The sequence below is a fragment of the Apteryx mantelli genome, chromosome Z, assembly GCF_036417845.1.
Source record: "Apteryx mantelli isolate bAptMan1 chromosome Z, bAptMan1.hap1, whole genome shotgun sequence".
Taxonomy (NCBI): domain Eukaryota; kingdom Metazoa; phylum Chordata; class Aves; order Apterygiformes; family Apterygidae; genus Apteryx; species Apteryx mantelli.
Window position 1 is genome coordinate 36,484,747 of NC_090020.1, and position 24,410 is coordinate 36,509,156.

The window sequence follows — 24,410 nt, forward strand, 5'->3', positions numbered from 1 at the left end:
TTAGCTGTCTTTTTCCAGAATTTATTATTAACCTGAATGAATTTTATACCCAGGCTGCACAGTTGCCATCCTGTAGCCTCCTGTAAAATAACCACAGTGATAGACTAGGGGCGCTGGCTAGCAGTTCAGCTACCGTTCTTCCCCAGGAGGATGTAGACAACCGTTCTGTGGCTCAAATGATTCATTACACACGTTGTTTTATCACTTCTTTTCTTTGTTAATATCTCAGCTTTGTCACCTGCAAAGCGAGACCTCAAGAGAGGTTTTTAAGCACGCCTGTCATGTAAAGCAGATTGAAAATCACCTTCTCTAGGGTGAAACAGAGAGCACATCCCAGTTTACCTGCAGGATCAGTCTGCAACTGGGACCTTAAAGACAGAGATGCCAGGGACTGCTACCTCCATACACTGCCCTGAGCAGACTTTGCTCAGTCATCTTTACTACGCAGGCATGAAGGCTAAAATACGCCTGCTTTGTAACTGAACTGGAAGTGGAGAAGAGTAGTTCTCCAGTCTCTCCCATGCTAAAGTTAGCATAAGACTTCTGATAGAGTCCTCCAAACTAACTGTCCTGTGACATACAAACACAAGGCAGAGCTGGGGGGCCTTTCATTACGTGTCAGAGAGACACAGGAGACCTCACAGTCAATGTTGATATTTTACAGATTGCCCTTCTACCCACATCAGGAAATTACACCAGTAACTGCAGCAAAAGCTTTCCTTATTTGGTGGAAAAATATTCTGGTGTTGGCGCATGAGTAAAGAACACTCTTTTACTACGTGTGGAAATGAAAAGAGGATATTCTTAAATGAACAAAGAGAGATCCCTGACTGATAGAAAAAGGCAACCATATTCTACTCACAGCTCTGTGCCTCCCAATGACAGTAGCCAACCTTTCCTGAATTGCCAGCAATGCAGCTAGGAGCAAACTTTGGCCAGTAACTATGGTGCATCTTATCTTACTATGAACAGAACTGCTAACATGCTGATGCCCAGTCACAGTCGCATGAAAATAGCAGAGCAGCTAGGGAAGGAAGACAAGTGATAGGAGGTTTTTCAGAAATATTATTCCTAAACAATAGAGATTGTCTGTGCAAAAGCTTTCTAATGGGAAGATCAATACCTTTCAACTATTACTGCAATAACACTATTCTTCATTAATAGAATAAACCTATTAACATTGCACGGCATCATGTAAGTGATATTATAGGCAATACACCATTTTAAGAAGAAATGTCTCCAATTTCATCTCTTGTTCATCCTGAAAGAAATAATGTTATTAAAAAAAATACCACAGACAACTTTTTACATTTTCTCTTTCAAAGATTTATGAAGACTAAAAAGAGCTCAAGTATTTCTGTAGTGAAACTAGAGCTTATGCAGTAGAGGGAGATGCAGTGGTCTCGGACAGTATAATTCTGTCTTTCTGAAAATTCAACTACGCCTGAAGTTATGGGATGTACATGAGTACAATGCAGCTATTGTATGGTCGCAGGCACAGTGCAAGGGAGAGTTAAGTTGTAGGGGTGCTAAAATGATGTCACTAAACATAGCTATCGTTAATTTATTTTTAAAGTTTTAAGATAGAAACATGATCCTACTAGTCAACAGTTACTGGACCAGCTGGGAGGATCCACTGGCAATATAAGTCAGGACAGAGACATTCAACACGTTGCATATGAACCTTAAAATAAGCAGAAAGAGGGACGGGATTCCAGAATTATTTTTAAAAACAATTTCATAACGACCCTCTCTACCAGTGCTCCACGACACTCCCTGATAACTGCTACAGTCTGGCTATCAAGATCTCATCTTGAATTCTCATTATATAATAAACTAAGGAAAAATCTTGTCATCAGGCTGGAAAAATCTTAGACCCTATACAGCAAGAGCACTCGCGGCTTATAGATATTAGCTGTTACTTTTTCTTCCATCAGCTTCCTAAAACTTTCTTGCTAAAAAAAAAAAAGGGGGGGGGGTTGCACTTTTATTTTATTACTTTGTGTCCCTGCTGATTATCGCCCAGTCACACACAGGTGAGAATGTGACAGAATGAAATAAACGGCATAACAAGAGTTTCCCTGGTTCTACGGCAACGCTACACCGGGCATGTTTAGCAAGGAAACTTAGAGCAGGAGGTGTGCTGTATCAACACGCAAAACGAGGCTCAGTAAATGAGAGGACTCCAGAAATGGGACTGCGGAGCAGAACCATTTATTTGAAACATCTATCACTACCTGAGGCTACTGTGATGATGTATATGAAGAGAGTACTTAACCAAAAAAAAAAAAAAGACAGACTTTTTTTTTTTAAGTGATACTAATCATCAGGCTTTGTTTACCATCCTCAGTCAATCACTCCTCAGACTTTCAGCTAATGAGCTATTATCCTTCTCAAATTATGCAACACTCCCATAAGAGCTTTCATATTACAAATGGATTTTTTTTTCCAGGCATCATATTGCGGTGTGGCCCCAAATTATCAGCTGACCTGCATTAATCCAGAATTTGTGAAAAGTCATTAGGCAACACAGCAACAGAGCTACAGGAGCAGAGGTTAGTCATTACTGCGCCCCTAACTGAAGCGACAGCACTAAAATCACATTAGGGAAGAATTTCAAAAGGCTACACCTACTGTGTGTAAGTAAAGAACCGAGATGAAGTGCTAATTGAAAGTCAGAGAAGTAGCAAGTTATGAAAATAAGATTAGAAGAAGAGTTACAGAGGAAAGAGAGAGACTCAGCTGATTAGAGAGAAATTATTCATAAGACCAACTGCTGTAATTTGGAAAAACTCCACGAGCATCCAATTCGATATTACCATATTTATGCTAAATTCAGCTCTGAAAGACAATTATTGAAGATGCTAAATCCCTACACTGGGGAACTCGCAAGGGGACACTGGCCATGCCTGACATTTAGGACAAAACGCCCAGAGGCTGCACTGTTCCTTCTACCTGCCCTCTACACTCCTCCGCTCCTCTGTTAGTGCCTGACAATGGCACGTTCAGAAAGAAACCTGAGCTGCCCTGAATGGCAATGAAGAGCCTTTGTGTTACCATAGCTTGCTTAACTTACATGTTTCAACACTATTTGCGCTCCATGCCTTGGCAGCCATGTGATAAAAATCAGAAATGCTCTGCGTGTGCGCGCAAGCACATTACAATAGTGTCACATGAGCAGCAGTCATAGTTTTGTCCCAGCAATAAGTGTGCTATCAGGCTTAAGTTTTCTAAAAGTGTTCATCCCCATCTGATGCTCATTTGGGGAAAGACAAATCACTTTGTCTTACTGGAAGATGAAGCGGAAATTTGCTTTAGTAAGCTTGCCCCCCACCCACCTTCCCTTTGCTGCTGTCTTTCTATATACAAAATAACCACGGTATTAACAGCAATTCGTACTCCTTTTCTTCCCCCTCCTCTGCCCCAATACCCAGACTAGTTTATGCTGGAGCGTCTGGCCTCAGGACGACAGCACTTCAGTGAGCAGCGTTATCGGAGCATCATCCTCCCTGTAGGCTCTGACTGGCCTCTAGGTGACGGACAAGCCAAGAAATGAGAGCAGTAAGAAAACAGCAAGGATTATCAGCTGCCAAATCCCAGGCAGGTCAACGCAGCAGTGTAGCACGGGGAAACGCTGGCTACCTTTAAACAAGACGCTCCAACATCGGGGTGCCTTTGGCAGCGCAGCCTGGCATCCTGCGCAGGCCAGCTGCGGCACTTCATGGCCTCGCAAAGAAGAGCAAAGCAACCACGGGGCTTTGGGAAGCTGTTTCGTTTGTCATAGCAGCACATAAAATTACCTACGAGGATGGCACAAAAGTGCCAGGCTTGAACGGGAATTGTCCTCTTCCAGCAGCGCTAGCAGCAGCGACCTGCAGGTGTCGAGGAGCCACCCACAGCTCCGGGGCCTCGCGGAGCGACAATATCTGGTGCGGCCAGGACAAGGGGTAGGTGACAATTTCTACAGAAAGCTTCTTTGCTGCACCTGGTTGCTGTGAAGTCATTCCATGCCTTTGAGCAAGCCAGAGCTCTTGAAGAAAGCGTTTCTTCCCTTTGAAGACGGAATAATGTTTACTTAGCAGAGTAAACCTCAGAAACACCAGTGCCCGCCCTGTGCTTTGAAGCTCAGGCACATCGTCTTACCACAGTCATGCCCTTTCCTTCTTTTGCTATTTTGCATACGAACAAGAAGTTATTTCATGAACATCAAAATGCAACCTGGTTACTTGCAGAGGGCAAGTCTCTGTCCCATCAGCTTTCCTTCCCCAGTGATCACTGCCCAAACCTGGTCCCATTCCCCGCTGCAACCCCAGTACATATGCAATACACACAGGACAGCGTGTGCTGTCTGTGCTGACTGTGTACGCCCCCACACAGCTAACCCTGTGGTCTGTCTGCCTTCCTCACCACGCTACCTTTGCGGCTCCTTCCATAGGCAGAAAGCCATTTTCACAAATCTAGTCAAAACATAATTATCCGTAATCCCTCTTCCAGTTCAGCTGAAAACTGGGCAAGCTCAGAAGCTACTTGTGAGCCCTAAGCCTCATTTTCTTGTGAAGCCAAGCTACAGAAGAAAGAGGAGCCTCAAAATGATACTCTGCAAAGACTATAATTCATTCACATTATACACATTTTTAGACAGTGGCATTATTTCTTTTACATAGCAACACAAAATATTACATGCGAAAACAGAGGGTTGGTCCCTCATCACATCTGGTCCAGGGGTCCTGAACCTGATTATGGGTGTGGGAAGCAAATGAAAATTCTTAACAACAACATTGTAGAGTTTCATTTACCTATTAAAACCCACAAAAAGTTGATTAAACAACCTCATCGTTTGGATTTATCCTCAACTGCTTATAAAGTTAAGCTCCACAATTTTAACTATTTTAGCTAGTTAACTAAAAGACTAATTAATTACACACGCCTGCTTTTATGTTACAGTAATACTGATGACTTTTCTGACCTACAGTAGATGTAGCGTAGTCCTCCTCAGGAACATTCTTGCCTGTACAATTCAATCTACTTCCCACAGCCAAATTCCACTGTGAGGCTCTTTTGCACTGGTATATACACTTTACATTTTGGTAGTATACACACTTCAGTTTATACATGTATAAGCTTTCTGTTTAATATAAGTTGCTCATTCCATTTGCGGCTGCCATCAAAGTACTTAACCTTGCTCGAAACCTTAGTTTTACACAGCACTGAAGAGTTACCTCAACGATATTGAAGCCTATGCATTTCTGATGACCTGCATCCAGCCATTTTAAGTCAACAAACATGTCTTTTCCCTGACCCTTTTGAGCTTTTGTTCAAAAGTTTGAAGGCTGCTTACTGACAAGTGATTTGTTTCCATTAGAACATGCCTCATTCCAGCCATCCGTGACCATTTTGTACTTAGGGCTTTATAACCAGCACGTCTCAACATTCCTAAAATCCCAGAGAGGATCTGAAAATAGAATAAGAAATGAGCATTTAAATTAAAAGCAACAGCTCTTGCATGAAGCTGCCAGGTTTTTATGGTAGATAGTGTCTTTTTGCCCACCCCCACTCTCCCTACTCCCCCTTCTTTGCAGGGTTGCAAGCCACATTTTCCATAATATTTTGCAATGCCACCTAGGGTTACATTCACTCTATTTATAGGAGCCTGTTTTAAAGTGAAACAGGTGTCAGATTGAATGAGGCTGTTGTCAGCATACATGTCCTCTCAGGGAGGGGATGGGAGGTTTACTACTTTCTGTACTCGGGGGATTTACAGTTTAATCGCTAATCTCTCTGCGCAGAGTTCAGTGGGAGGAGGGGGAAGAGCAGAAGAAGAAAGGAAAGAAAGGTTAGCTAACCTTGCAATGTCCCTCTCCCACGGCCACGCAGCTGGACCTTTTCTTTTTTCCCTGTGCCGAAGCCAAACTGAGTGCTTAAGAAAAGGGGTTGGATCACCTGTCCTGAGGAATAAGACCCTGCAAACAGCCATGAAATGGACAGAGACGGGGCAGAAGGCTCCCATCCTGCCTGCCCCACTCCATCCGTCCCACCAGAGACCCCTTCTGGGGCACAAAGACCAACCTCATGCCTCCATGCCTCACCATCCTGTGGTTATTACAAGCTAAACACCACAGTTAACATAGCATTTAGGAGGAGGCACAATATGGACCACTGCGCCAAGTGGTGTAGCAATAGCACCAGAGTAAAGAGCCCCTGACCCACTGAGCTCAGTCAGACCAAGAAGGCAATGAGCATGTGAACCGATTATGGGTGTGGGGGTGGCATGGAAAAATGAGATAACAGTTAAAGAGAATTTAGTGAAAAGCAGAAGTCACAGCTTGTTGCTTGCCTTCACTTTGACTCGCACGTTAGCCGTGCTTATTGCCTAGGTAGCGACTCCTGAGCACAAAACAGTCCACTAAAGCCATTTCACACAGGCCAGTAACAGTTCACAAATTGTAATGACTACGAATCATTACCTACACTGAGCTGGAGTTCTCACCACACTGAATTAACATTTTAGTGGTGCTCCAATATGTGCCAGACATACTACAGCAGCAAGCAAAAGAGTTGCTGCTTGCCCAGGAAAACATCCAAACTACAGAAGTTAACTTGACAAAGAGAGAGAGGACAAAGACAATGTGATCAAAGTCAGACAGCTGCTCAGAGGAAGCAGAGTGGAACAAAAAAATTCATGATGGAAGCTGGCTTTTCTTGCTGGGAACATTTAATGCAAAGATGAGAGTCTTTTTTGGCACGCTAGAGAAAGCAGGTCTTTGGGAAGCACTGGAATGAGAAGCTCACAAATGGCACCGATGTGTAGGGAGAAGTTGGGAGAGATGCCCAGCCAGGGTCAATGGCAAAAGGCATTGAATGCACCGGGGAGACGGCAAGAGGGGCTGTCACAGCAAAGATAAAGCTGCGGGGATAAGAGAATAATAGAGATGATTTGGTAAGTAAGGTCTTCCTAGAAAGGAAAAAAGCTTGCATGTGACAATGATTTAGAGATGTCTGGACCCATCTGACATCATCAGTATACGAACCCAGCTTTTGTCACTGATTTATTTATTTATTTATTAGTATTCACATGTATCCATCAAAGACTAGAACATAAGTCCCACAACACCTAAAAATGGGAGTATCTTTCAAAGGGTAAAATTGCAATTGAAGAGTACTCTGGAAAACAGGAATATTTAAGCTGTGTCAGGCCACCATACTGACTTCCATTGAAAGAAAGTAATCTGTAGCTCTTGGAAAGATATAATCCACAAGAACCACTGCCATAGCTACCCAAGCAACAAGACGTTAAGGCAAGTGGATTACATGTGTAAAAATCTCAGTGCAGCATGTTTGTGGAATTACTGTTATTCATCAGGCATTCATGTTAATTGGCTCCACAAATAACTACTTACATTTTAAATTTAGTATTTGTACTTGGAGTTATCACTACTGTGCAACTCATCATGGTATTTGTGGTTTCACTAGTGCACATATTTCTGAACACTTGTTTTTTAAATATCATGAAAATACCAAAACATGAAAAAAAAAAAAAAATCACAGAAACTTGAAAATCCCATTGCCCAGAAAGCATGCAATGGAAGTCTTGCAGAACTAGTTTTCTTTTATTAAACAAGGAAATAATCTCTGAACATAAAAATGAAAAAATATCACATAACTTCATGGAAAATACTGTCAGGGGAAGATTACACAAATAGTACAAAAGTACAAAAGGTTACATTTTCAAAAGGGCTCACCAGCTCCCATTCCTGAAAATGAGCAGCAGATCCCCTGGATGTTGAGTGCTGTCAAAAGCTCAGCCACTTCACTGAAGTGCCTAACCAGGAGCTGAACAGTCTTTGTAATGTGATCCCATCTGGGAGATGTGGTGTACCAAATTCTTTGGAAGGAATTAAATCTTATCATTGATGTTTCCAAATTAATAAAATACAGTTGAAAGAGGGTTTTCTACAATATAAATCATTTTGATAATAAATTTATGCACTGCAAAAACAAGCAAGCAAACAAAATCCCCCAACGTCCAAAGCTATTAAATCAGACTGTGCTTACATTTGGTAGGAGACTTCATAAGAGGCAGTTCGGTAAATCCCCACCTACTTATGAACTCTTGGCACAACTTAATTGGACTTTGCCCATCCCTAACCTCCACGGCTTCTCCTTTCCTATATGCATAAAAGGAGCCTGCTAGAGCTGGAGACATCACGCAGACCTGACTTTGCTGGCTGCTGCACCATCTTCCAAAGCACGGCGCAACCGTCTCTTCTCTTTTGCCACCCCTGAAGCTGTCATGCCCCTGACAAAGGTCTTGCTCTTACTCATGTGTTTATATATATATATGTATGTATATGTATAAAATCTCAGAGTTTGCAGTGAGCTTATCTGTAGAAGATTACAAAGCAGCTGCTCCCCATGGGGAAACCTGCACTAGACCTGGAAACATGCTGCTGGCAAGGCTTTCTGTATGCTTCTGCTAAACTTGTCCTTCTCTCCGGAGCGGGCCAGCTTTGTTAGACCCCTGCGGCAACGAGACCCACATTTGGGACTGCATGTCTCTGTCACATGGAGCTTAGGACGAGCACAAAATTCAGTGGAGTAGGTGCACGTGTGATGCTCAACATTCACAATACTCAGCTGCATGAGTAACAAAGACAGGCTTTGTTCTGGCTTGGGTCTTGAATTCAGCTATAACTAAAGAAAACACTCCCCAGGCAAGCTCTGCTACCAGTCCCCTGCATCCTTCCAGCATCTGTCAGATCTCGTGTCTCTAAGCAAATTCCCCTAGCTTGCATTAGAGGAAACAGATGAGAGTAGCTGTAGTTTTTCCTACCCTTTTTAAGGACCCCATCCCTAATATTCTCGGCAACTGATCACTCGGTCTAAAACGATCACTGTCTCTGTCAGTCTAAACCTACTATCTGCTGACTATAGCTCTTTGCTTTTGCTCTACTCTCCTACTGCTTGGGTCCATTTTGCACATATTTTCATATCACAGATAATTATAATTATTATAAGATAATAATTATATATATAATTATAAATAAGATATAATTATTATAAGATAGTTATAATTATTCCTGCAAAATGCCCTATCCGTCCTCAGCATCACACAAATCTGCGTCCTGTTTTCAGCGTGCAACAGGCCTCGAGGGTCACCAAACTGTATTTGCAAAGTCCTTGCTGGCTATGGCAGAAGCCTGCTCCCCACTCTTGGCGCTACACAAGCAACGAAAGAGGAAAAGCATCTGCTGTGCAGCAGGAACTTCACATTCACCTTTCAAAGGATTTGCCACCCTTATGGAGTTAATTTACATTAACATAAATATTCCATTAGTAGAACTGTTTATAACATACTTCTCTCTCAAGAGGCATTCTGCAACATGATTCTTCAACCACTTATGTTTGACTAATGTGTATCACATTTGAATAATATAAAAAGACAACTGAGTTAAGTGATTGAATGCCTGGAGAAAGCCAATGTTAATTTCCACTAAAAGCGAAGCACATTCCCTTAATTTTGCAGCTTAATTACTGCAGTATTTGGTTCATAAATAAAATATGGTTCAAGAAAAAGTTTCCAATGATAGGTTGCTGGAGGTTTGGGGTTTTTTTCCGCTCCCTTGTAATTCTAAAAAGGATTTTTCACATGCATTAATCCTATTCCTATGAACCAGACCAAGGCTGGTAATGCTGAATTTTTGCCTCCTGATATGTTGTTAATGTAGCTTTAAACCCTTGCGGGAGCTTGGCATGAGATGGCTTCTAAATCTCAGGCTAATTTAGTCCCAAAAAAGCCACCCAAAGAATATGCTCAGGGTAAAACAATGTTCTTCTCCTTGATTTCCTCCCATAGAAAATTTTCTACTGAGATCTAATTTTTCAGAAGGAGTTGATTGATAAGTGAACCCTAGAGATGAGCTGAGACCCCTTCAGTCTATTCTGCTGCTGGGATAACATGTTGGCCATATACTTTTAGTAACAGCAGCAATGACTTGCTGAGGCTATTTGGTTAAGATAAAAGATATACTATATTTAATATAAATTTCAGCCCACCAATACCCAAAATAGATTGAGTTAGTTTTCCTCCCATGTAAAGGGCAATCTTTAAAAAAATTCCATTAAAATGAACAGGAGGCAAAGGAAAGACAGTAAGTAAAGAATATATTAAAATGTAAAAGGTTAACAAGCCTTCTAGTTTATGTGTAGAAACATATCACTTACAGAGTTCAGACAAGCTCAGAACAAACTCATGGCCAGATTCTCAAGCTCCATGAGCCGCACCCCTCCTTTGACTTCAGCAGAAATAGGGCAATTTATTTTATCTAGAATACAGCAGTGTTCTATGTTTTACATTATTGCTCAGTGGAGTAGTGACCCAGATTTTTATTCCAGGCAGCTGGAAATGTGTCATAAGGGTCACTTAAAGTGTAATTATTCCTGCTTTATCATGGTTATGGAAAGTTAACTTGTTTTATGCTGAAATTCAGTAAATTTCTGAAACTCAATTGCTAAAAATTTAGTTCTAGAGAATAGTGCTTGAGCAGTCAGATGAGGATGCAGCAGAAATACAGAGATTAATTTGAGCCTTGGAAAGCTTTTGTTCTTTCCTTTAACACCCTGATTGTTAATTACTCCTTATTTTCTTTAAGTGATAAAATCTTTGATTCTGCATTAAATAATTTGGAAAAAAAAATCTGTAAAATGAGAAGGGCAGGAAGAGAAGCTTTCGTTTCAGCTCAAGCTTCAATCGCTTTTAAGAACAGAGGGCATGTTTCCCTGAATAAACCATATGATTTCTTATGTAGTCAGTACATCCTGTTTCTCTAGAATCTTATCACTGTGTCTAGAGTGCATGCAATACGGGTACATTAGAGAACCATCCTCTACTGGACTTTCACTTTCTAATGAGACCTTCTCCCCTTGTGATATACTTACAGTGTGTGGTACCTGGAGACGGCTGGCTTGTACTGTTGACTTCTATGGACAGTATATGTCATAGCCTTCTGCAGCATGAGCATAAGCATTATGCCCATTAGGGACAGAGGACTGACTAGAGATGGAGGATTCAAGAGCTGTCTCAAAGATCAGTAAATTTAAGTCATCATATTTCAGAGGAGCACAAAAATTTAATTTTAACAAGTTGTCTATGTGTTTTTTTAAGAGGCTCTTTCTTCTCACATACCACCTTTGAGGCTGTGATTAATACAGCAGCATAGGCAACTTAGTTACTCTTCAATCATGTAAGGGTGCATTTGATGCAATCAGACAGCCTTGAAAATACTATGCCCATGCAGATATTGTCCACAACTGCATGCAAAGGAAAACATCTCTTTCATGTGATTAAATATGTAGAGTTGCTCTCAACTGTAGTTTTTCGCACGTGTAAGTAGGAAACTTTTCTTATCCGTACAGACTTCCACAAGTTCAGTGATCTTTCTTATCTCCAGGTGCCACGCTAATTATTATCTACTGAGTAAAGGCAGTGGCTTATTGTCAGCTGTTGCTGGAAGAAATAGCTATAATCAATGTGACTCCTATATAGTACTTTTGTCTCTGGATATATTAATTCCATTTACTGCCTAGACCAGTAGAGCTGCTCTTCTGAAGTCCAGCAAGGAACCTAAGTGCATGCCTAATTTTACACATGCAATTACCTTCTTGAAAATTACTGCTATTTTTGAAGCTGGACAGGTACTAAAGTTCCTCATGTAAATCAGATTTCTTACTGATAAATGGAACTCTCATTCTCATGTCTAACATCTATTTGAGTACACTACCATGGACCATTAAAAACAGTACCTGAATATTTCATGGTACTTCTGCAGACCTCAGATACTGCTAATCTGCTAATTAGGCAATGGATGAACACTGCCTTATCTTGAGATGGCACACATCTGTTCTGCATTGGACAGAAAACACAGTATCTCTGTTTTAGTGATTATCTCAGTAGTCAAAACGTTGGCACAAGAATCGCTAGAAATGAACAAGAGAGAGGATGGACAAGGCTACTTGCATAAAACATAGGATACCACTGAAATCAAATGGGAATTATGATGTACTTTAATGGAAATAAAAACTGGGTTTGCAAGAGGCCCTACATCTGATTCAGAAAAACACGGGGCTGTAGAGCAAATTGGAGGGATTTCTGAAATGCACTGAAGTAATCAGTACAAAGCCGTTGTGGGGAACTTTCTGCGCTGGGAGGGTTTTGTAGACCAGCCACTGAGGATGTACTTCACATCAGAAAACGTGATGAAACAGCAGAGAGCTGAGGAGAAGTGAAGCGACGAGACTCTTCACAGCCAGTAGGGAAGCAAGAAGACCTGGTGCACACATCTCTACCCCGAATCACACTCCCCCAATGTTGGCAAAGCCATCACCGAGTTCCCTACCACAGCTACTTAGCAGTGCCCATCAAGTGTCAAGGAAAAGAGTTCTGAAACATATAAAGACAACACAAACCAGCAATTCTAGCACCTAAACTGTACTGACATTTAATACCTGTAACTGCATTCAAAACAATAAACTCCAAACAGCTGAACAGTCAGGGTACATTTGATCATGTGGATTTATGACATAGCGCCAGAAAAGATAAGGCCTTCCAGAGGATTTCGCATGCCGGCCCAGCGGAGGATGCTCACCACCCATGCCTGATACCTACGCAAATAATTTGAGCCCCAAATTTCTTCGAATAATGCCCCAGAACACAACTTGGCGTTGAGGCTCAGGACACTTACCTAAATGGCAAGAAGCAATGCACTAATGCAGAAGCTACGGTAAGCTGAAAGGACTACACACATTTGAAACCCCTACATATAAAATCAACATCATCATAACTGAGGCAGCCCCAGGTGACACGTAACGGGGAAAAAAAAAGCAAAGTAGGCGTGCAAAACTCTTGCAGAGTACTGCCAGTGGTGTTTGGAGTTCCCCATAGCTCTCCCTGCTAAGGGGAAAGGTTAGAGCTACCCGCCCTTCCCCTTACACAGTTATACATCAGCAGAAATTTTGCCACTGAAGGCCAGGAGAACCAGAGCCTCAAGGAGAATGACCAAAATGCCTCTTCTGGAGAACGGTACCTATGAGGAAGCATCACAGAGAAGCAGCTCTCTGCCTAAAGAGCACCCTTCTGTCTTATTTTACAAGGAAAATATATTCTTAGCGCTCACAGTAGTGCTTTTGCAAAGAAAGGTTATATAAAGTGATATAACACACACACACAGACACACAAAAAAAGAGATGTGAATGACTCACTGCACTTATGCAAACTAAGTTGCGTAAGCCTGTTTTTCTCGGCTCTTAAAAAAAAAACAAAACAAAACAGCACACACACACAACCCTAAAAAATGAGCTGAAATTCTCGGTTATGAAAGTTAGAAATGTTGAATAAAAGCAGAACTCCCTCAGCTTCTCGGGGTCCTTCACGCCCACATCTGGTGTAGTGTTTACCAACTGGGTAAAAATAGAAAGCTGAAACTTAATAGACCCTAACATTTATCACAGTATTTAAGAAGCTATCAAAACAGTAAGCATCAGAGAACTGCAACTCACTTCAAACAGAATAACCCTGAAAACAGAGAGATCAGCAGCTACATTTTGTAGGGAATTCGGTTGTATTCACTGAAATATCACCCTCTGGGCACATAACAGGGACATGCTAGCAAGCAAGTAACTGGCTGCACTGCTATTCAACAGGTAACCGTAATAATGCAATCTGAAAAGAACTGAATCTTAAAAAAAAAAAAAAAACACTTTGGAATTTCCTCTAAACTATTAAATTCTTGATATTTTAACTGCTGGCAGATGACATCATAGGAATTTGGTTTCTTTACATAGAGCTGAAATGTGTCTTTCCTACTAAAGGGTAGGGGCAGTCTCTTATCTGCCGGCAGCACGCACGCTAGAGAGGGAAGACGAGCAGGCTTGTTCCGCCGTACATCACTGCCTGGGAGCCGAGGACCCTTGCCCAGCACCTTGCAAGCTCCCCCCAAGCAGCTGATCAGCAATGCCTGTTCAACCTTAAATTTGGGAAAGGCGCAGACAGTTTGGCATGCCAGTCTCGGGAGCTGCCCAACCGTGCCTTTGAGGAGATAGACCACAACATTTAGATAAATTAATCCCTTAAGTAAGGAGCATGTAACACAAACTCAGCCTTCTAATAGATTCTCAGAAGTACGATCCACAATAATTTAAGAGAACGTTTCCAAACAACCCTTCTTTTAATTGCTGTAGCAGCATTACTTTGATCCGCTCCTGACGTGATAATATCAGGCCAGGAAATTATGAGAGTCAGCTAACCTGCTCTCAGAGGATCCCATTTGCTCTCTTTCATGCACAGCGCATAAGCATATAACATACAAGCAGCATCGTATCGATTAGAAACTGGATCTTCTGACGGATTGAGTGTCAAATCCAAGGGACTGCTCATATTCTCAGTTGCTCACGTTATTCAGCATCAGCAAGGCAGGCAGATCAGAGCTGAGCACTGCCAACTCTATGTTTTGGCACTGAGCAAAGAGCCACGGCAGCCAGGCCAGAGCAGCAAGGAGGCCTCTGGCAATGTTTGGGTCGGAGCAGAACGGTAGAGAAAGCTCCATGGGGAAAGGACAGCAAAGAAGAGGGACCGAAAGCGGGAGTTCAGAAGGGACCTTCATCTGGGGAACAAGAAATCTGAAAGCAGAGGCTGTTTTCTTATACTAAAAACCTAAGTATTATATTTTTTAAAAAAGGCATATTTTGAGTTACGGACTGCAAGTATATCTCAGGATTCTGGTATCCAGGCATGACATTTGCCTTTCAGTTTTTTGACATCCGAAGCAGCCCTTGATGGAATTCTAGTCTCATAATTCAAAGAGCTGCCTGTTTTGTTTCATATAATACATGGACATGAGTCCTGGTTCTTCGCCCACTGCCTGTTACTTATTCAACATGACAGACACACAGAAAGCAGAATAGAGTATATTTAGAGGAAATAAAAGCCTAGACTCTAAGGCCACAAGCCACAGCTCAATGGTTCTAAAAGATATCTTTAGCAAAGTACCATTTTCTGTGTTGTGGTAAATCAGCATTTTCCATTTCAATAAAAATATTGATTTTTGAGCTACAGAGCTCTTGAGTTACAGATGATAAAAAACAAACTCTTGTTCTGTGTCACAAGATGAATCAAAGCAATGCTCATTTTTCAGAGAGCACACGGGTAGCCAGACTTCAATTTTAAACTCCTGCCAGGACGGCAGCTTCGAAATGCAGGTTTCGAGCACACCAGTAACCCAACAACATGACTGCATTCCTGCTTCAGTCACCGAGACCGACAGCATTCAGGAAGCAACTCTGCTCTGCCAGACGTCCAAGGCAGAACCAGCAGTCCCGCTGCCTTCAAACATTAATCTCTGTTAACACTACTGTCACCAAGAGGAGCCACATTCGCAGACTCCAAGTCTCCCAGGTGATGGTCTCCATTTGCCTCTTGCTTTCCTAAGATCCTTCTGGTTTTAAGATGGGGAAAGTCCCACAAAACTGAAAACATCTCCAGGTTTGGTTTCAGAAAAAAACTCCAAAAATCACATCCCATGAGCCGCCGCATTGGTTTCCCCTCAACATCAGGACACTTAAGGTCAGAGCAAGGAAACAGGGCTGAGCTGGGGGAAAGTACGCTAGGCAGCAGCAACACCAAGATAATGTCTTTGCTAAAGATCAGCAAACCGCTGATAAAACAGGAATTTCAATAACAAAAACAACATAAAATGTTCCATTCCAAGAAAACAGATGAAGGACAGTTCAGACTGCTGACTGCTTTAACACGTTTCAGAAACAAGTTGCTGCAGGTACGAGAAATAGTCTAGCCACTGCGGCGTGGAGCTTAAGCGTGGGGCATTCATCCTGCACTCTGCCACCTAGACCAGGTCCAGCAATGATATAACCCAGGCAGCTAACGCAAAAAAAACCCTGTGCATTTATGCAATTTGATTGCATAATCGCACATAAAATCAGTTTGACTAGTATGAAAACCACTACTGTTGAGAAAGACACATAAGGAGCTGACAGAAACCACAGGACACAAATCAAAGGCCTGTCCCTTAATCTTAACTCTGTCAACTGTACCCCTTTAGAAGCCATCTAAATTAACTCCAAGACATGCAGATGTTTGCAAATATAACAAAAGGAAGCAGAAGATACAAAAAATTCCCAATGCTACAAAGTTTTACACAGGTAGTTAACTTTATGTCCATGGACAGTAAAGACACACACAGTCAAATCATGCACAAGTCTTTGCATAAAGGAAACTTTTCCTTGCAAGTCTTTTTGCAGCAGGAATGTTTCTGAGTGATTAATATATGCCAGTACATTGTCTTTGCACAAATAATACTATTTCAGTATATCTGGATTGCCATTGGGCTATTGTCATTCAATAGAGCCCCCAAATTTCCTGCATTCTGTTCTTCAAACACCACAATTGAGGATAAAAACAAAATGCCCAGTCAAACAAATTCAACATTTTAGAAGAATTCATTCTACTGAAAGCTGCCAAAAATATTTACTTTGGTTTAAAGGCATAATCCTGGCAAACGATAAGGAGCTCAGAGGAGACGGGGATGATTATATGTTAGTACTCCATAATGCTTGGACTGATTCTTTAAATTTATTTCTAGAAAGTACAGAATTTATTTTCAGAAAGCACATGCTTTATTTTTAGAAAGTACCACAACTACACCCAGCTTCTATTTTAAGGGATGGGCAAAAATCTAAGAATTCAAGCTAGATTGATTTTATAATTAGCTCAAGGTTAACGTAGGGATTTTTTTCTCTGGATCCTTCACTAATTCTCAACGTTTTTCTGATCCTCTTTCCTAGCAGGCAGGGAAAGAAGAACACTATTGCTTTAACCACTGTGAGAGTACCTGAGTGTAAAGAAGCAAATGCGACTGAAAAAGGAAACTGAGAACGACCCCGAGCTTTTGTGTTAAACATTTCAGTATACCTCCGGACACAAGTGTAGATTCTCTGAAAAGGCCAGTCCAAATGTTGGATTATGCGTTGTTGTTGAGATGAGGCTGCAATTTATAAAGAGACATTGCGCTTACAAGCCCTAGATGTTGGCTGGTTGGTCAAAGTCAGAAGACTGATATCCTGGCCCTGTGAAAGACCACTGAGTAAAGTCAGACAGTCATGACCAGGTAACTTTCTCAGACCTGCAAGCTTTCTGACCAAGATCTTGGGTGAGGACCATATGAAACAAGGCGGGGTGCTAATCCAGCCATGTTAGGTAAATCAGCTCCAGGTTGAAAAACATCACTGTTGGGCACCCTTTTCCAGTAGACAAGCCCAAAAAGGATAATGATGAGAATGAAAGCATTCATTCAACCCCAGAGGCAGGGCTGTGGAACCCTGGCAGAGCTGCTCAGAAAAGCAGGAACCACTGCTGTCAGGCTTGGTTTTGATGGAAGATACCAGGCTCAGCGATTACACTAGATGAGGCGCACATCACAGCCAAATTTGCTTCCTGTTACTGAGAAGATAGTTGAAAAGCCAGATAGGGAGGTTGTTTTCTTCAGACAAAGGTTGGTTAAAATATGCTTTATGTATTACAGATGAGCATACTTGTGTATGTACTACTACATTAATTACTGCATATATTAATACATCTATTAGTGTGTATTTTTAATATATGAATATATGTAGTATGTTTGATGTATTTTATAGGATCACACACCATTCCTTCCTGGTATCATCACTTCAGCTATACACACAGTTGTCACACACCTGAAGAGCACTTGTGCCAGCTTTTCCGATTTTACTTTGAGAAAATAAGCTCCAAATTTAAGGTATGTTGTATTTTTAACGTTATTTATGCCATTCCAGACACTAAAGCCATCTATATCTGCTCTAACTACCAAGCATTATGTCCCTGGCTTGTTTTTTTTTTTTTTTTTTGGGGGGGGGGCAGGGGGAAGGTTGCATGTTTGTTAAGGAAAGAATCAGGCCCTAGTCTCAGTTGCAGGAATCTTTCTCCCCAGACACAGGGATGCCTCCCCCTTTCCCTACTCACTGTCAGCGTTGCTGGGAGAACACTCACAACATCGTTACTACTGATAGCAAAGGCAAAGCTACGTAAAGCAGCTGGCCGGAGCACTGACGACAACAGAGAACAGATCTGTAATTTAATAAAATTTTTCCATGAAGCGGTGTTTGCTTTGCTTGGACTCCAAGAATGAGCGTTTGTTAATTTTAGCATACAACATGAACACAGATGGGTCTACGTTTTGCTGAGCTAGCCTAAACCAGTAATAAAAATCTAGTAGCATACAGCTGTAAACTGGCACACGAACAACTTGACCCATTTCGTAATCTTTGGATTCAACTTAAGCTGTGAGTTCATTATAATTCAAATATAAAACGACTTGGAGAACAAGACAATGGCAGCAGCCTGTGCAATTTTCTACTTTACATACTTATTAGATAGACACAGGCATATTTGCACTACCTCTGCAGATAGCTGGTGTATGCAATTATGTGAGAATTTTTAGTATACACACCTCTTTTATTCTCATTTTCAAGGATGAAAACTCTGATAATACAAATAGTTGGAAGCAGAAGTTACAGTCTATTTGACTATCGAAATACTCGCCAAGTGCAGCCCTACAAGTCAGTTCAAAGGATCCTGCAGGAGAAGCCTGCTCAAAGGAACGGTAATGAAAGTGTGAGGGGGAGGGAGACCATATTTGTGCTGGCACATCATAAAGCAAGACCTCTCTCAGCCGCTTCATTTCTAACTCCCTTCAGTCAATCACAAATGAAATCCAGCTGATTCTCAGCTGAAATTGCAAGCAAGCTCTTTATCAGGGCTTCTCTATCCATAGCTATGATTAACCTGACCAGCCTTGGAGTTCTGCCTCCTCTCCTACCTGCAGAGGTATGCTTGTGTTTAGGGGAGGGAGGAGGAAAGGAGGAAAGGAGGAAAGGAGGAAAGGAGGAAAGGAGGAAAGGAGGAAAGGAGGAAAGGAGGGGTACAATAGGCCTGCAAAACATACAGGTCGGATGTGGTACACCTCGTTACTGTTTTGATTCACCATTGCCAAATGAAAGTATGTCCTTGACAATTGGACAGCTGGAGGCCGCTGTCTTCTGAGCAGTGAGCCATACATTCTCCCCAAGGTAGCTGCTTACCTGTTAAGCCCTACAGAAAGAAGCTGTGGCAGATAATGAGGTGCAGGAAGAAAAGGGAGGGTGGGGACTCACAAGCAAGTGAGGGTTGCAGGAGACAGATCTGAGACAGGAGGCATTTTTGGAGGGTATTAGCTGCCGCCCAGTATATGTTTGTCAAAATCTTGGAGAAATTTCATTTGTGCACTTCTGGGATAACATATTCTCAGACGTATTTCACAAGAAGCCCACAGTATGTGGAAACAGGTGAATGAGCACAGGCCTGGACACTTCATAGCATTGCCCTGCAAAAGCAGTATTTACTCTCCTCAGAAGGCCTCAAGATGACATACAAGAATTAAGAACCCTGTCGTCCTTCTTCAAACCTGGTATTTTGCAAGTTTCAAACTCAAGCTAATTCCAACTCCTAGGATTAGAGACAAACAAAAAGAGCTATGCACCTACATCCTCAGAGCAAAACACCACTCAGCCCCTACCTACCTGAGAAGGCACTCCAGAACAACATAAAACTACCTCAGTCAAGCTGGTCAGATACCTCAGTTGGGCCCAGGCCCAGTCTTAAATCCAGAAAGCTGGTATTTTTCCTGTCTCCCCTTGAAGGGGCTCAGTCTAATGCATGTGTTTAAATGACAGCAACTCCATTCGAGAGATCAGGCTTGACGTAAAAAGTCATAGCCATCACTTTCTTTTACCACCCTGCTGGAGGTGGTACAGGTGGCACTTCGTTTTAGACCAGATCTTATCTTACTCAGGATACGGGATAATCAGAAATTACCATCTGCTTTTCCTGAAGAGATGCATCTCTCTGTTTCACAGGAAAGCATCCTAGATGCTTTCATCTAGAGGGGCGATGCTCTTCAAAACTGCTGGAATTGCACCACTGTTCAGCAAGTTACCAGTGCTGACTTCGAACGTGCGTGAATGCACACAAAACAGAGGGAAACTTTATGGCTGAGAAACTGGGGCACTCACCTGAGGGTGGGAAAACCTCTGCTTTGGTCACTGGATGAAATGCAGAAACAGTCTTGTGAGTAGGTACAAGAGCCGGCTCTTTCTCTCACCAGTCTGGAAAAACAAAAGAGAACAATACTTTACACAGTGACAAGTCTCCAGCAGAAGGGCCCAGCCAGTAGCCTAGCGATTATGCTATTCCCTCAGCAAGCAGCAAAGGGGGATTTGAACAGAGGAGACATAGATAACTGACTTTGATTGCCTCCGAAATTAGCAACCCCATGCTGTCTAGAGAATACAGACGTCCAGCACAGTTTCTGGAGTCCACGCTGAGCACCAAACATCTGACTCATACCCAAGTCTTCTTTTGGATGTGGCCTCTCCTCTGATCAGGGCTGAGACAGTGTTTCACACAGTCCCCCCTTCCCCTCCAGAAGAGCTGTCTTCCCCTCAGGCTACGGGGGGAGCTTATTGGGGTGATCCATCTCGCCGCAATAAGCTCATTACCATCTGCTGTGCCGATATTTTCTGCTTAGCTTTTGCCTTTCTTGTCTGTTGAAACTCCTCTGACCTTGGGGCAGTATCCCATGGATCTTGCTTTAATCCACACCTACATTTTTCCATAATGAGACTCGCATACCCCCATACACTGTATACAAACACACACACACACACACAGTGTTTTAAATAATTAGTAATTTTCCCTTAAGGGTAAAAATGTTCTGTAATAGTATTTCTTTTTGTTATGAAATAATGTAAACGATCTCAGTGTGGTAACATTTTGTAATATGGTTGCGTTATGCAATTAAGGCTGTAGGGTTCAGATGGCTTACACGCACCTGGAGATACTGATATATGCTGCAGATGCGGAGCTGTTAAAAAGCCCTTACATGTGTGTATGCATGCATATACACATGTGCATAAACATACAAACATATGACTTCATGACTTCCTATCACCTGCCTACATCCTTTTACAAAAAAATTTAGGTACAGTAAGGTCTGTGTAGTTTATCTAATTTCTACTCTTTTCCATTTCTATCCAAATGAGGATCCCTTCTAAAACTGTAAAAACAAAACAACAACAAAAAGTTGTACCTCTTTTTAAGGAAGTAGATCTGAATTCTCCTGCCCTTTCTTGTGCTAAAACAAGTAAATCCTGTTGACTTCAGCAAGAGTGTGTGCCTTCGGGTCAGTGCAACTCGGTATCCTCAACTTTGATTCTTTTCCTCAGTTTTTGATTCAGTTTGCTGAGGAAAATGTAGAAACCTGCCAAGTGTTCATGTTTGCAAAGCAAGTCCTACTGCCAGGAACAGAAGAATTTATTTATTTACTGACTTTTTTCCTTTTTCTCCCTTACGGTCATCACTGGGTTAAGGTGATGTGAATGAAACAGTGTCAGATGAAAAAGCATTTCTCCCTCCATCTTCCTTTTTGCTTCATTCCAGCAGAGACAGTGGCTGACTTCATATAACCCCAAAGTTTATCTCAAAATCACTGCGGACCACGTGGCTGGGCCTACAGCAGTTAGCCATCAGTTTAGTTCTGAGTGCCTCAGCTTGAGCACCACGGTAAGTACCATGCCTATCCTGGCAGCAGCAGTTGCACTTCTTCACGCCTTCCCACAGATTCTTTCATCTCCAGATTGAGGGATAGCAACATTGTGTAGTAAATCACCAAAAGGTTGGTGCAGGAAGGATGGTAGTCTGCTATTATGGGGAAAAAAACAATAGAAAGATGAACGTTTGGTGAAAAATGAGATTTGACAGGAAGGGGCAGGATCAGGTCTTACTTAGAAGACAATACTGGAATAATGGTCAAAAATAAAGTGAAGCTCATGTAAGGCTAACAGGTAGAGCAGAATGGTCTTCTTGAAACAAAATTTTACTAGCTCATCACTCTAAAAACTAAATCGTTTCAGAAATTCAATTATCTGTTTCTATATGTTTTCTGTTTTTGCTAATTATTATGAAAATGAATGGAATTCTTAGTTCCTAAGTTCCCTCTACAGTCAATGGAGTGGGATTGATGCTGCCAGCAGGCATGATTCAGCACACCTAAATCTATCTAGGCACTGATAGATAGGAAGGGAGTATTCATTCCATCTAATTAAAAAATAAACTCTTGATTTGGGGAATTATTGAGCTTGCCAATCTCCAACGATCAATGAGGATTCTTAATACTGCATAGGATTTGACCCTAAGGAACCATAACCCAGACACATGAATGCTGCTAGATAGAATATTTTGCACAGTGTTTATTAAAATGAAACACACATCTCAAAGTGATCCAAAGATCTGGTTTTGGCTTGGGTTTTGTCATCAGTCATTCCAGGCGACGTCCATGTGCTATAGAGATAACAAGTACCATTTTCTTTCACCCGAACCTTACATTTGGTTCTTATGCTCAGATAAGAATTATCAAAAAAAGTGAGCTAACACTGAAGCACTTCTGAAACTACTGTATTGTCTGTTCTTGTTATGTAAATCATCTGTAGCTGCACAGGGAATCCAAAAGACCTCTTCCTTTCTCATCCAGCAACTATGTCAAACCACATTTTTAATCCAAGAAATTATATTAAAGCAAACATAAGAACCTTATTTGACTAAGATGCATTACAAGTGGGTTTTTTTTCCACATGAATAACTCTCACTCTCATTTTAGTTTTCATAATTACACAAAATGGGGTGTTTTTTAATGTCTGTTCCAGCAGAGCTGAAAATGTTGATTTCAGACTCATTCAGACTTTAAAGTCTAATTCATGCAGTTGCTTCACAACATTAACCGGAGTGCAGGTCTCATCAATTTGATAAAGTGTCTTTATAACAACAGATGGTAATTTGTTGATACTTAAAGCTTTAAATGGACTCTGTTACAAAACCACTTAAAAAGCTTTCTTAAAAAAAAAAAAAAAAAAAAAAACAACCACACAAGTGTTCAGATACTTTAACCCAAAGAAATTGCTGACAGATTTGTTTTCAGCCCAGCAGAGTAAAGAGCTGACAACATATTTTTGCTGGATATGGTAACTTGAGTCTATTTTTAGGGTTTTTTTGTTGTTTTTTTTTTAAGTACACCAAAATAGCAGCGGGTTTAAAAATCACCATCTGCTTCTAGCAATGAAATAATTCTCAGAAGAATAGATGGCAAGCATAAAAAATCCACCCCCAACTCTTGAATTCTCCATAGCAAGACTGAAAGTCATAATGATGTATTTCTGTAAGCACTGCTTATTTCATAAACAGTGCAGCAGGGTTATAAGACTCCTGTAAGTGTTCGATATACCTATTTATCAGTTATTAGTTCACCAGCATAAACTGTTTCCATTTCAGTTGAGAATGGCTGACTGGCAAATGCTATTGCTATTGTTTTCATGAGTTAAAATAGCCTAAAGCTGTTGACCTTTAGGGCACAATGCAGACTCTCTTTTTTTTACCTTGGATTTAGTTAAGGTGGGAAAGAAACACTGGTTTGCACAGACTGATTTTTTTTTTTTTAATGCCTACTATAGCTTTCCTGCAATTATGAATTGCCAATGCATGTAAAGAAATCTGAGCTGGTTCGAGTCCAGCTAGTCTGGATCCTGATAACAATGAATCAGTGTGTCAGTCCAAGACTGCCCTGGACCTGGAGACACAATCTTTGGCTGAAGCCTTTCACCACAGTTTCTCAACTGTCAGTAGAGTTTACAAATACCAAAGCTGGAACAACTAACTGTATGACATGACAAAACTCAGCCCCACAGATACACCCTATCGTCTACCCATGTATCTTTAGGCATAGGAAATGAAGTTATGGTATTACCATCAGTCAGTCTTTACTTTTATAACTTTTGAACCCTTATACAACATCAATCACATTTAAAAGAGGAAAAAAAGGATGATCATTGGTTTTCTGTAAGTGACATATAAGTCTCTACATCTTCTATAGTCCTTTAAGTCTTATAAAGTCTTCTATAGTCTATAGTCCTATAGTCTTCCGTAAGTCCTTTTTTCTGTAAGTTTCTACAATGACAAAGGATAAAGGCCCAAACTAGTGTCCCCTTCCCACCTCCCTCCAAAAGAAGAACAGGCATAATTTGGCCATTATGCTTTCTCTTTGGAAGCTCCAGCTGTAAACAGCATATCCACAGCAGACAGCACGCTCATCATCTTGTGTATTGAGGGTATCATAGGGAATGTAAGGAAGTCAGGACAGTTGTTATAGGATAGGCATAAGGTCACACATCAGGAGAAAAGAGGTTTCATTAGATGTAGCGCTGCTGGGACCACGTTTGTTGGTTCTGTGACTTCAGTAAGA

At 41.4% G+C, this 24,410-nt stretch overlaps 1 long non-coding RNA gene across 1 annotated transcript; it reads right to left on the reverse strand.

Annotated features, from left to right (window-relative positions):
* Positions 1-7,635: 7,635 nt before the first annotated feature.
* LOC136995308 (uncharacterized) lies at positions 7,636-21,444 on the reverse strand. The gene is made up of 3 exons (XR_010886870.1): positions 21,210-21,444; positions 20,134-20,226; positions 7,636-7,882 (listed from the first exon to the last, which is right to left on the reverse strand). It is a non-coding gene; the product is annotated as an uncharacterized lncRNA (long non-coding RNA).
* Between the last annotated feature and the right edge of the window lie 2,966 nt (positions 21,445-24,410).